The sequence below is a fragment of the Eucalyptus grandis genome, chromosome 9 (assembly GCF_016545825.1).
Source record: "Eucalyptus grandis isolate ANBG69807.140 chromosome 9, ASM1654582v1, whole genome shotgun sequence".
NCBI lineage: Eukaryota > Viridiplantae > Streptophyta > Magnoliopsida > Myrtales > Myrtaceae > Eucalyptus > Eucalyptus grandis.
Window position 1 is genome coordinate 19,775,431 of NC_052620.1, and position 10,128 is coordinate 19,785,558.

General features: G+C 40.4%; 1 pseudogene across 1 annotated transcript; it reads right to left on the bottom strand.

Moving 5' to 3' along the window:
- Window positions 1–6,522: 6,522 nt before the first annotated feature.
- LOC120288302 lies at window positions 6,523–9,001 on the bottom strand (annotated as a pseudogene). The gene is made up of 4 exons (XR_005546639.1): window positions 8,502–9,001; window positions 7,539–7,774; window positions 7,271–7,407; window positions 6,523–7,095 (listed from the first exon to the last, which is right to left on the bottom strand). The product of XR_005546639.1 is annotated as a cysteine proteinase COT44-like (transcript).
- Window positions 9,002–10,128: the final 1,127 nt, after the last annotated feature.

Here is a 10,128-nt window from a genome sequence, read left to right on the forward strand (position 1 = left end):
AGATGATGCAAAACTTATCTACCAGAGTAATGATCTATATATGGGTGATTAGAAATCTCTTACGGTCACTTAATTTTACCCCAAAATTTTTGGAGCACCATAGAAATTGCCTAGATGGATCTGTCCTTGTTTGGGATGCCTTTCATTGAGCTGCTATGCCATGCAATCACAAAAGGGAAAAACCACGCAATGCCTTGTTGATCTACAGAACAGACTCAAACTTAAGAGTTCACTATGGACGTTTAAGAGAATGATATGCAGATGTTTTTAGAGATTAACTTATCTATCAATTAGTCCTTCATTGCTCGATGCATATATTGTAGAAAATTCTAACATCATGTAATCACTCGCATTCACCACCCAAAGTGTCGGAGACGAGGAGCCAACAAAAGTCACTTATAGGATGCATAATACTTTATGTAGATGTGTTTGGAATCTACATAAATTTAAATCTTACATTTTTTTGCTGTAAAAGAACACTTCAGTGCTAATTCTCTTATTTTTCTTTTTTTCCCTCTCCTTTCCGCTATTCTTCCTTCCCCCCATAAACCTTGACCTCTTTCTTTTTTTCGGATAACCTAGGTATATAACTGTAATTAATCGGCTATCTAGAGATGAACTAGCAAACACCCCATCCTCATGACCTCTTCTCTACATAAATCTAAATTCTCTAGGACAAGAATCGAACACGCAAACACCGATATTGGAGGTGAAAGCACAACAAAGCCTTTGCCACTGGGTCAATCTCGGGAGAAACCTATTTCGTTAGATGTTACCTTTTTTCTCTCCATTGTTCTGGGGGGAGGGGGTTTGGGGATCAACAGTAGGTGATTTTTATAAAGTTTGGCATTTAAGAAATTACAGTCATATTAAATGGGGTGAGTGGTTGAATTTTGACCCTTTAATTGATTGTAGATGTATGAACTATTTACATGGAATAAATTTAATATGTATATTAACTTCTTAAATAAATGCGATTATATCATATGAATTAAACTTTAGCGGCTAAGTTTAAGTCAAAGCTCAAGTAACTTTTCAAATGAGAATCAATATAGTTATGTGAATAGAGATGAAATTGAATTTTAAATTAACCGACAACTCCAAAATAGTTCTATAATGGAAATACAAAATGCTAAGATTTAAGCTAAAATTCAGAATAAGTCAAATTTCATAAGAGAAATTAAAAGTTTGATATATGTAATTTTAAGAAAAAATTAATTTAAATTCCAAGATATATGTTATTGGCGCAAAGCGCGTATGCTCAACGGAAGAGGTTAATTTAAAGCATACTAGCACGATTCTTGTCATTGGCCAAACACTTTCAGACCTACTCTTTTTCAGCAGACCAATCAGTTGGCGGTCTTCTGTACAATGAACTTCTGTATTTATAATTTCGTTTTTATTTTTTTTTTTTTTTTTTGGGTTCTCGTGGAGTCTAAGGGTATACATGTTCGAGGGAACACGTCATGGATAGTGCAAGTCTAGTTAATTCACTTTACTTAACAGAACTGCCGCATGAATGTTATTGTCTTGACAATTTTGTTACAGAAACTGAAAGGTATTATTTGATCATTTGTTTGATCTCGATGGTATCTATTGCCCATTGCCAGTTTTGCTTTCCACGTCTTTTTTTCCTTCTGTTGATGCTCTTTGGAATAGTCCTCATTGAAAACCCATTTAAATTTTGATGAGTAACGATTTTCCACGGACTAATTTATGAATGCCTCCAAAATCGAGTTTCTGATTTCTCTTCTGTGCCCCTTTATTGATGTTTACTTTTCTCTTTGGCTGAGAGATAAGTGGGGCCAGTGATACCCATTTACAGTAACTTCAGGATTTTCAATTTCATTAGAAGCGCCAATGTAATGGCTAAAGACTGAATTGGGAACCTAGAATACTCATTAGGTTTGCCCATACTGAATGGTAATGATAGTATTCATCAGGTTTGGTCTCACAAACAGATATGAATCAACATTTGATGCATGATGAGAAACAAAGTATCCACATGAAGATTCTAAAAGACCCCTTTTGTATCTCCAAGCGTGATTCGTGAAATCTTTTTTTCAAATATTAGTCTTTTGGAAATTGCTTCGTTGGGAAATGTTGCATGGGGCAATCGTGAGCTTTATAGCTCCTAAGTCTGCGGCGCGGAAGATCTAACTAGTGCATTAAATAATACTGAACTTTCATGATTAAGATATGTAACATCTGATATTAGTAGTAGTTGGTCATTGTTGTGTCTTTGAGGTACTGAATGAAAATTTATCTTTCCTCCTTTCACTTGTCGTATCAGTTGCTGGAATCAAGAAGCCTAAGCCCGAAGGCGAAGCGAAAAACAAGGGAGAGGAAGTCGAGAGTGGAAATGTCATAGCCCAGAATTTCACTTTCCACGAGGTAGCCAGGGCCACGAAGAATTTGTGACGGGAGTGCTTGTTGTGGTGAAGGTGGATTTCGTCGAGCATACAAAGGAACTCTCCGGGGGATTGGGCAGGCGATAGAGGGGCTTCTACTCGCTCCCTCTTCTTTATCTTTGAAAGATGTGAAGCCTATTAAATCACGCTTTCCTTTTTCGTTAGGTGGTTGCCATCAAGCAACTCGACAGACGTGGACTACAACGAAATAGGGAGTTTCTCGTCCGTGTCCTCATGTTGAGTATTTTGTCAGACTTGGTGTCTTGGCATCCTACATTTGTCTCACTAATTGGCGATCAACATATTATCACATCATATATCTGCTTGTGCAATTAGGACTCCAGTAAAGATGGTTCCATCGTCCATTCTGAAAAAAATATTGTTCCATGTGGGAAATAACATTAGAGTCTGAGAAGATTTACAGCAACAGTTACTGAAAACGAAATGGGGAACTGACTTGTACAGATCTCTGTGTTTGGCCTAGTCATGAGAAGCCTAATTTAGGAGGACTTCCGTGATCTTTCCTAAGGAGAAGGGATTCTATTGCAATAACTTTGTACATTTAATATCATCATGGTTTATTTTCTTGTGATGATTTTAGCAGCATGTATACAGCTTTCTTTATTACAACCCGATTTAAGTCAAAAAGGAATAACATTTAAATTGCACCTGGTTGTGTCTGACTATTTGCTTATAGCTTTTCTTGTGGAAAACGATTGAAAATTCATTATATCTCGAAAATCATGAATGTAACTTTCTAAAGTATAAGATCATAGACTAAATTAATTTCAAATAAAGTTATTCTTGAGACGTAACAACCTATCCGACAACTTTATTTTCCAAATATTTTTATCTTTCATCTTTTTTTTTTTCCATTTATTTTATTTATTTATTAATAGTTATTTCTTTTTCTTTCCCTTTCTCAGTCCATCTTCTCTTATGCGACAGCCTCTCAACTCTCTTTCTGCTTTCCGTTAGTCTTCTTCTATTTCTAATCATTCAACACTCACTGATCAATCACACGTGGAACTTCATCGACGCAGGTTCTACCCCTTAATCAATAGACCATACCTGAACTACGCCAGAGAACAACGCGCCCCGGTATTGCGATAAGAACAGCGCAACACAAACATGCTTTCCTCCATTATCATAGACCTCCGGCCACCACATAACTCCCCCCACAATTGCAGATGACCACGCAAACACACCCTAGTGTAGGGAACTCAAAGACAGAACAAGGAACAACACAGCCGAGAGAATATTGGGACCAAGCATAGCAACCAAGAGAAACATACCGAAGATGAGAATCATGACACAAATTCAATGACAAATGAATATCATATTCCAACAAAAGACGACCCATAAATGAGGCCTTAATGAGTCAAGAACAGGTTGGATTGAGGTAGCGTGACTTTCGGTTCAAGGGTTGAGAAGCACATCTTGATTTATTCAGTTCGAGCATTTCATCAAACGAGTGATATGCATTTCGATCAATGAAACACATATAAAGCGACAATTCAATTTCAAATCATCACAACAACATCAACACAGACTAAACACATTAAAAGAGCTTCAGTCACGAATATCTTTTCTCACAAACATCAAATAGAGCTCAAGGCCTCTGTTTCATTCGTAGGCGACAGAAACAGAGCGAATGGATTTTACACTGGTGAATTGGATTTCTAGCCTCGGCTGGTGTGAAGATCGGAGAATGGAAGTCCTAGACGTGTTGGCAATGAAGATCAGCACCTACAAAGGAGTTCTGAATGAGAACTAACTACTTCAAACTTCCTGGCCAGAAAACAGGGCAGAAAAGAGGAGTTTTTGGAGCAGCGGTGGGAGCAGCGGAAATCGACGGCCATGGCAGATTTCTGGCGATTGAGAACGACGAAGAAGACCTGTGAATGAGAGAAATCAGTGATAATCTTTTATTAGCCCTCGTCTCCTCTCAAAATCATGCTGTGTTTTCAGGTACACGTGTAACTAAAATCCAGAGAATTGTAATACACGTGCAATTAAAATCAAAGTACAATTTTTTGGTGAAAAATTCGGGGGTAGACAACAATTCGTGGCTAATTCGGAGATCGACAACAATTTATTTTTCAGAATCACTCGTCCGAGTAAGCACTCAACGGTCACAAAGCCCTAATATTTCCTATAATGAAACTCCCGCATCTCACTAATGATCCGCTCAGAATTCTCATCTTCTTCAAGTATTTCCTAATATTTCCTAATTTGCAATCGCACTAGCTTTCTTCTTCCCCTCCCTCTCACCCATTCTCCCTCTCTCCCTCTCTCTCTGTGGCAAAACCCACGATCATCGTCTCTTCGTCTGTTCATCTCTTCAGCACTTGGCGATAATGGGGTATCAAAGTTTTCCGGCAGCGACGGTCTACTTTCGGTCTGCAAACCGTCTTTCAAAGGGGAGAGAAAGATGAAGCTCGATTTCTCATCTCTAAATCTCTTGGCAGACGTAGCTTCTTTCATCTCCGAGGGAAAGCTAAGTCTCGGGCCTTCCATCTTTGATCGTGATGTTGAGAAGAAGGTCACCCTCGTGACCACCACCACTTTTGGGCCAATCGGTGTCGGATGGATCGTTCGGAAGAAGAGATCCCCGCGAGCGCGAAGGCCGACATTCCACGCCCAGAAGTCAAGTTCTGACCCATTTGTTGTTGTCCAAAACAACAAGCAGGAGCCTTCGAGAGCTGTCGCTGAGAACCACAAGAAGAGGCCGCGTACATTTGATTCCTCCGAAACCCAAGAATGGGGAAGAGTTTCCAAGAAACCCAAGAAAACTCCCGAGGCGGGTCTCGCGGCTCTAATCGGACCAAGCAAATTGCCGACGAAGTACATGGACAAAATTCAGGAGATGCAAGGTCGGGATCTGACGCTCGTGGTGGAGAAGACTCTTACTGCCACGGACATGAGCCGAGGCCAAAGTAGGCTCTCTATACCCAACAAGCAGATAAGGCAAGGTTTCCTGAGTGAAGAAGAGATCCGAATCCTAGATAGGAAGGAGGGCATTAAGGTTTCCGTCATTGAGCCGTGCCTCGAAGTTTCTCACGGGTTGCAACTGAAGAGGTGGAATTACAAGAGCAGAAATTTTTCTTACGTGTTGACGGAGAGGTGGAATGGGGTCGCGCATCCTTACGCGCGGAATGAACTCATGAAGGATGTTGTCATTCAGCTTTGGTCCTTCAGGGTGGATAACAGCCTTGGGTTTTGCCTCAAGAGATTTGAAGACCAACAAGGCAATGGAAAGGATGGCTGTGATCTTCCTCCTATTTCGTGAAGAAGTAATTCATGATATTTCTCTACATTCACCCTGGTACATAACTAGTTAGCTTCACTTTTCTTATACTTTTTTTAAAATTTCAATGTCTAGGTAATTTCATTCTTTCCTATTATTTTGGGACCACTATTGGCGTCTCAATGAAGTTAGAAGTGATAGGAGCTGGGGTAGTCCTCATAGATCAACTATGGTCGATCATGATTTTTGATGAAGTTTTTTGTTGTTCTCGAGTTTTTTTTCTTTTTTTGTATTTTTGGTTGCAGTTGGCATTTTTACATTCAAATGAGAAGTGTATATATTGAAATGGAATCACTGAGCATTGGAATGGATATAGACACTAAAGTGTCCATTTTTCCATATTGAGATCCTTAAAAAATTTTAACTATTTTTCATATGTTAGTGGATGTCATACGGTAAAGAACTCAGAGTCATAAAGATGATACTACCATAATAAAGTTGCCCCTTAATTGAACGAAATAGCAAGTCAATAGGTAAAAAGGGTATTTTTAGACAATCACTAGTTCGATTGACACCCACCAATAATATGTGCAACAAGAAGATTGACATTGAACAAACCAAGTTTCAAATTTCAAAACTCTGGCCAGTCTAAGTTCATCATGGTAGCATTTGACTTAGACTGCTATTCACCAAACCAACGAGGTCGGGTTTCTGATGAATCAGAGAAAACTCATTAGGAACCTGTAATTACCAACATCATTCCTGTCTTTGGATCAGCGTGCCCGTAGGATCAGAAGAGGTGAACTCATGCCGAGAGACAAAGGGAGTGAACAAAGTTGAGCGAGTAATAACAGAAAATAATATGTGAAAGAGAGGAGTTTCAATTGAAGATTTGAACTAGGCAGTTCGAGTTACAATAATTATTGCTTCTTATGGTGCAATTCTTCGGAATTCAAATGTTGACGAAATGAAAGATATTTACAGTAGAATCATAAGAAAACCGCCCAATGTGCATCCATATTCCTTTCCCCCTTCCATAAACCGACCCCCGGGAAGGAATATAACACAATCATGTGAACCCAGAGTGATCCCCGAACTCAAAGACAATCAATCTTGCACCTTTCTGTAAGTTTTCCTCTATTCCGGGCTTCAAGAACTGCTGACAAGCTCGATGCCACCACTGCTTCCCATTGAAGAATATTTACTAGCAGGGTTCTGGGTGGTCTTGACAGGGTAAGAAGCCTCCATTGCGATACCGCACTTGCCAAAGTAGTTGTTGGCCAAATTCCTCTCCATCTTGATGTATCCACTCTCGCCCCACAAGGAGCCCCACGAGTTCCTTACAAGCCAGTAGTCAGCACCATGTTGCCTCCCGTATCCAACCGCGATCACACCATGGTCCAGTGCAGTTCCACATTCGCCAGTGAACACGCCCTGCAGATTTGGCAGGGTTTAGGTTTAGTTATAACAAGGCATTATACAGTGCCTCGAAAATTCTATGTATTGCAGTTCCAATTTCATATCCATCATGGAATCTGGTTCTGATAGAAACTACGTTTCATCGCAGCCACTGATTGAAAAAGATAACAAAGTCTTAAAAGTCACTCACGGATTCATAAAGTTGGAAATCTCTGCCTCCAGCTTCAATGGCAACACTCACGGGTTGATGAGCCACAGCCTTCTTCAAGGCTCGTCAAAGGCCGGGACATCCTCGTACCCATCAATGCTCACCACCTTTGAGTTAACCTGCAATTTTTATTCGAAAGCCAGCAATCAGAATATTGAAAATTCAATCCCCTCCAAAACTCAGTTCCCAAACTAGAATGATGTCAACTTCAACAACTGATGTGAATTGCGAAGGACTCGGAAGTACTGACCTTAGACGCATCACAGGTTCCATCGACTCCCGTGTAAGAGTAGTCCTCATCAGTGTCAATGCCACCATTGTCAATGATGAACTGGAAGGCATAGTCCATGAGCCCACCATTGCAACCGGCATCGTAGGACCGGTCACAATCCACGAGCTCTTGCTCGGAGAGGGATATGAACTCGCCGGTGACGATCTGGTTGATTCCTTCCACAGCAGCTATGGTAGAGAAGGCCCAGCAGCTTCCTGTTAAAGATGAGGGAGGAAAACAAATCGGGTTTTCAGCTTGATGAGCTAAATTTGTGATTACTGCAGAGGCAGATCAATACAGCAAACGGGTAATCTGTAGCAGAAACGTGTTGATTTAATGCCAAAACGTTGTTCATGCATCTGAATTAATTTGTCAAACCCTCAATTGATGATGATCACATAAGCCTAACTTGATTGAGTAAACCCCAAGTGATGTAGGAAGACAACTGTATACTTCACTGGTTTTAGTCTATCCATGTGATGTCAAGACTTTTCTCTTTCTTTTTTTTTTTCTTTTTGGCTAAAATGCGATGTTAGACTTAACTAAAAAAATGAACTTTTTTCTTGTTGTAGCGCAAAACAAACAAGATTACTAACCAAATCAGGTTCAAAATCACTAGCCAACACAACTGAACTACCTCAAAGAGATAAGGGTAGGATTTCAATTTTCAAAAAGTCATCATATCGGGTTTGATAATCAAATCGATAGAATTCGTATCGATCCATACAAATATATATACAATCAACCCACTTCTCTTCGACCAAAAAAAAAAAAAAAACCCACTCCTCCGATATTCAATTCATGCCTAAATCGATTCATAAAATGGTGGTATTTCCCATGCTCAGTGACAAGATAATAAATTATAATTAAAATTATTAAATAGAGGTTAAAGACTAAAAGTAAGAGGGGAAAAAGCTAAGAGAGGTCAAGATGTGAAATTACCGCAAGCTCCCTGGTCCTTGACCTTGTTAACGGCGCCCTTGGTCCTCCAATCGACGGCGGCCGGCAGCATGCTGTCGTCGCAGGGGCGGGAGGCGTAGCGGTCGCTCGCGCGCCTCGCCTTCGCCACCCGGCGCATGGGGTCGCTCCGGGTGCCGAGGTAGATGGCGCGGTACTCCTCGTTGGTGAGGTCGGCGAACCGGTTCATCCCGAGGGCGTACGACCGGTTGAGGGCGGTGTGCTCGTCCACGAACCGGAGGTTGTCGCGGAAGATCTCGAACCGCCGCTCCCGCTCGCCGAGGCCGTTGTAGGCCTTGCCGTGCTTGGCGAGCCAGAGCTCGTACATGCCCATGACCTCCTCGTCAGTCCTCGCAGCGGCGGCGGCGACGGCGTAGAAGAGGAGGAGGGCGGCGGCGGCGGTGGCCGGGATCGCCATGGATGGACGAGGACGATGAAGGAGGAAGATTGGAGGAAGGAGGAGTTTGGAGAGTGTGGGAAGAAGGTGGGGTGGAAGGGGAGTTTATAAAGGCAATTTCATGGGATTTATTTAATATTTGGGTTAATATCAATGATTCAGCCCAAAAAAAGAGAAAAAAGGTGATGAAAAATATGAAAAATATGAAAAATATGAACGAGGAGGTGCGCCATGGATGGACGAGAACGATGAAGGAGGAAGTTTGGAGGAGGAGGAATAGGAGGAGGAGGAGGAAGGGAGGAGGAGTTTGGAGAGTGTGGGAAGAAGGTGGGGGTGGAAGGGGAGTTTATATAGGCAATTTCATGGGATTTAATATTTGGGTTAATATCAATAATTCAGAGATAAAAAGAAAAAGAAAAGTAATGAAAAAAATGAAATTTTTATTTATTTATTTTAATTATGTTTTTCGTGCAAGTTGGGGATGACCGGTGACCAACCGGGTTTCTTTGACCGCGGTAATTAACGAGAAGTTGCTTGGTCTTTGTACTCTCTCTTTCTCGGATTTGAATCTTCCCTTTTGTCCTTTTGTTGGTGCCGATGCAACTAGACGCGAATCTCTGCAGGATTAGGAGCTTTCGCAAATACCGCAAAGAGCTTCTTCTTCTTTTTTTTAAAAATAATTCTGTTGTAGGAAATTTGATTTTAAGAATTCGATGGAACCGGAGTTTTTAGTTTTTTAGATATTTTGTTTTTACATGGTTAGGATTTGAAGGGTTAATTGTATGGGCTAATACATAAAAAATCCATATTCACCTAACAAATTTACTCTAAACCAATTTTTAACTCACTAAAAACTCTAAATTAGTACATTCGTGACATGTATGTAAAATTATTAAGTTGGATGAGACATGACAATAAATTAATAGTTTAAGATAAATTTGTCGCATGTGTGTGCGATTTAAGATTTTGACAAGTATATGAGTTTCGGACTTTTAGTGATGCAATAACAATTTATGATAAATTTCTCATAAATGCACTAGCTTGGACTATTTCATGATATTAATCCTAATTTTATTCTATCTTCCCAAGCAATTAAGTCTTTTCGACTATAGTAATTTGTCGAATCAGTCATATTCGTCAACAAGGAGTCGCTAATGCTATCAATTTACGGATATAGCATTACTGATCTAATGAATAAATGCCAATTTTACATGA